The sequence below is a fragment of the Planococcus citri genome, chromosome 3, assembly GCF_950023065.1.
Source record: "Planococcus citri chromosome 3, ihPlaCitr1.1, whole genome shotgun sequence".
Classification (NCBI taxonomy): Eukaryota; Metazoa; Arthropoda; class Insecta; order Hemiptera; family Pseudococcidae; genus Planococcus; species Planococcus citri.
In genome coordinates, this window is record NC_088679.1 from 64,435,706 (window position 1) to 64,440,376 (window position 4,671).

A 4,671-nucleotide genomic window follows, 5' to 3' on the forward strand; every position below is an offset into this window, starting at 1 on the left:
TCGAATATTTTAGAAAATGATTGACTCCAAGTATCAAAATGAAATATCAGAGATTTATTCGATTGTTTTGGTAAATTTTTGAAAATCAACTTCAAATCGAAAATCTCAGTTATCCAATCAAAATTCTACCAAATTGGCCTAGAAAGCAAAAATTTGAAGAGTACCCTATGAGCTATTCAGATGCTTGCAGCAGATTTTTGGAAACTAAAATGTTCAAAATTTAATTGAATGAAGTTGGTAAGCTGAAATAAACTTTATACCCTAATTTCACCACGCAGAATCGATTGAGGATGGTTTCAAACCGTTCTGGAGCTTCCAGCCATATTTTGGAAATTTTGAATTTTCACAAAAATGTCAGGAAAACTGTCCGAACAAATTTTAGCACGAATAAACGTGATCAGTGCTCATTCGTGACTCGTCTAACTCATTATGGTACTTGACATTTTTCCAAAATCGGTTTTCACCCGCTCAAAAACCCGTATTATTTCTACAGCTATTCATAATTAAAAACAAGTATACTACTCGTATTTTGCACCGTCAAGGATCAATTTTGGAAAATTGGTGTATAATCGATCATGGCAGGTGGGTCACTAACATACACTGAATGTATTTTCAAGCGCTGAAGTTGATTTCGACAAATTTTACAATAAATATTTTTAGGGAAATTGAAAATCCAAAGAAGTGTTGGGAGCTTCGAAACGGATCAACTCCACCTTCAGTCGACTGAACATTTTGAAAACAGGTCGTAATAGAAATTGCATTCCCTTTCAACAAAGGGCATCAACATGCCCATACTCAATTTTTCAAACTTTCAAAGATGAAATCGATGTTTAAGAAATTTGCGTTTTCCTGCAGGCACAAATCGACTTTGAAAAAAAAGTATGTAAACGGTCACGTGGCACACCAATAAGCACCGATCATGTTCACACATTTCAAAGTTGATTTGGAATTGTTTTCGTAGCACTTCTATAAAATCTGGAGGCTCCAAAATATGGTCGAAATAGTTTGATTATGTTGCCTGTGTTGCCTCGAATTTTGTTTGTCTCATCATTGAACCGTTTACCGCTTTTTTTGTGTGACATGAATTTTGTCTGTTGTCTGTAGTGATCATTGTTTTCATCTAATTTAGTTGAAGTAAGTAATTTTAAAAATTTTGACATTTTTTTGGCATTCTACAGAAGATTCGCGTCATAAGTTGCTCTCATTATGTAGGGAAGCTTTTTGGAAGTTGCTACAATTTTGTCAAGTTGCTTATTGCTAGTTGCTTGTTGCCTCCTATGTAGAAAGGCACTTAGAACTGCTCAAAATTGCTCAAAATAGTTCGAAACATCTACCAATTGATTCGAGAGGTCGGAAAAAAATACGTACGACAAGTTCAAAGAGGATTTTCCGACGCGAAATACATTCAATACCGAATATGACTGGCAAGTTCTTTTTCCATCTTCACCTTCCAGCCACATTTCTCGTAAGAACATCACAAACCAAACCATCATACATCGTCGCCACGCTAAATGAAACACACCACAGTGTAAAAGTGATACCCATCACAAAAGCGTGCAACGAGACCCAGCACAGAAACGCCAACAAGCAAAAAAAAAAGTCGGAAAAAAATTTCCCACTGGAAAAAAAATTCGAATTCGTGCCAGCAGAAAATGTGCCTATGTTAACACAGAACACCAGGGTACGTTAGTGGTACCTTCGTCTAGTAAAAATGTCGACGTTTGTAACGAGTTAAGCTGCTTCAAAGGACCATAATTGGAGTATTGATTATCGAATCAGTGAAAACACACACCAATAAAGCGAACCAGAGCGAGAGAGAGAGAGAGAAAAAAAAGGGAAACGGAGACCGTGGCAAAAAAAAGGGATATCCTAAAGGCATTTTGTGTAAGTTACATACTCGTCGCTCGTAAAGTATAGTTAACCGTTCGTATACCATATACCTACATATACGAGTAGCGAGGTTTTGCAAGGAATAATGTAGAAGGTACAGAGAGTTGAGGGGTAGGTGGATGTTGCTGCCTATACCTTTTATGCTCTAACGTCAAAATATAATGAAACTAATTTCGTTAAATTTGGCTATACTATGGATATGTGTGTGTATCGAATCTATTTTTCCACGTCTAGATACGTAGTACGTCATATATTACGTTTTATATCGCCGTATATGTTTATAGTATATACGCAGGTACCTATTCATTATATTACGAGCTCGAGAGAAGTACTTTTTGCGTGGCATGGGAAGGGGAAGCTGCTCTTTCATACGTATATAGATGAAAAATTTCATTACGAAGTCAATTCACACTCATTTTTTCCACAACTTGACTGTACCTATCTGGACTTTTTAATTTACTAAATCCTACGTTACCTACGTTTTATCTTTAGCTACGGTATACGAGTATCCCATATTTTTTCAATTGCAGTACGCATACAAAGTGATTCGGTACTTGTTCGATTCTTTCAGAAATGAGCATCAATACTCGTAGATACCTAGTCTTGACCAGCATAAAACTTGGAGTGATTGCAGCAGATCAATGAAATATCAGGAACAGTAAACCAAAAGCATACCTTCACGAGAGTTCTGCAATACTGAACGTCATTGCAATATTTCCAAATGTGCTTATGACCACAAAATAATAAAGGAGACAACCACACAAAATCGTGATGAAGCGCAGGTTCCTTCAAAAGAGACCAGTAAGCAATTTTCAGTCATGGCATAACGCGAGTTTTAGCATCAATTTCACAGATTCTCAATTACTTGTACAAGAATATGAACTAATCAAAAGCTAAACTGTATAAAATATGTACATATGAATCCGAATTTTTTTTGCTAATCACTCTGAGCTCCATACAGCTCTGAAGAAAAATTTGAGCACGAGAGCTGGGCAAATAGTTTAACCTAATTTGTAAACATATCAACCCTTGATATTTTTCTCATTTCACATGAAAACGTACCTATTCAATCCAGTATTGAGAAAATACACGTAGGTACTTTCATTCAAAGTATCAGGATCGTCAAATTCAGTTTTTAGCAATAATGTTTCGATACGAAAATTCTTCAAAATTATTTCTTGTTATTGAGTCCAGTAACAAGATGAAAAAATGAAAGTACACAACTGGATACCATGATCAGCTTGAAAAAAAAAATATATTATGGTGGATGAAAGCTCTATCCTTCAAGAAAATATTATAGGTGTGTTCGAACCAGAAAAAAATTTCAAAAGCTCAGAAAGCTCACTGAAATAAACGTGAGAGAATTTTTCTGTCTTTTAGTTTCCCACTTCTACTTACCGAACGAACTGCAGGTATGTCCTAGCAAAAATCTGATAACATTATCTGAAAGTAAAATAAAATTCTTTACAATCTTGTTAATATGAAATTTTCGTAGAACGCTCAGTTTTAAAATTCTACGTCTTTACAGTTGAAGTAACGATTAGTCGCTTGTAAAACAATGTGTTTAAGACCAACTTTATGTTACTCCAACATTAAAGACGTAGAATTTTGAAACCAAGTGTCTCAGAAAAATTTCATACAAACGAAATTGTAGAGAATTTCATTCTCTTTCAGATTACTGCCATCAGATTTTTGCTGCGGAAAACTAAAAAATTGAATATTTTCTCAATGTTAATTCAGTGAGCTTTTGATTTGGGGGGGGGGGGGGTTTCAATCACATCAAAATATTCTTGAAGGGCAGGACTTTCATCCACACTATTTTTTTTTTTTTCAAAATCGTTGGCAGTATTGTTGTAGCGAAGTTTTAGACGATTTTGCTATTGTCCTGACCACATAATTTGAACGCTACTGTATGTTCATCCAACTCTGAAATTTCTCTACCTCATTTTCCAATAAAATCATGGGTTAAGGGGTCCGAGTCCAACATCTCGAAAAAAATTATTAAGATCCGCTCAGGAATATACAGTTTAAATTACCTATTCTAAATGTTTCAATTTATAAAATTTACCATGAAACAATTTTTTTTTTGAACAGCAAACATTACATTTTGTCGAAGAATGACAAGAAAACTCAACACAATTGGGATATATTTTTTATTTTGTGAATCGTTGTTTATGGTGGATTTTGTTTTTTCAAATTCGCGATACATCAATTATAAAATTTTGGCGGAACTTAATATTTTTCAATTGTGAATTATACTTTTTCTTTGTTGTAAAATACATATGAATATTTTATGATTTTTGTCAATGAAATGCGCTAGGATTTATAATAGCATTTCGGTAGAAACGAAAACGGCCACAGACACAATTTGAAAATGGGGTAAGTTCGCTTTTTCTGCGTAATTTTGTTCCCATCCAGATAAAAAGTCAGCTTTTTGATCTAATAACAGGGAGGGGGGAGTTTGTTATTTTCTGTGAAAATAAGTTCCCTCTCAGGTGAAAAGTGTGTTTTCTGATTTGTTCAACGGGGTTACTCCTGAACCCCTCCAAAAACTAAAAAGTCGATAGGTAAATAATTGACGACTCGGAAGTATGAATTTCAGACAATATGAAGTCTTTTTCAAACGTGAAAAAATGAAGATTTAAATGCAGAAAATCCTTTACGAGTAATAATACCTGAAGATATCCTCCTATTTCGATAGAATTAAAGAAGAGAAAGCGTAAAAATGTGTCTATCAATGTAGATAGTACTGTTGCAACTTCCGAAGACATCCCCGTCAGT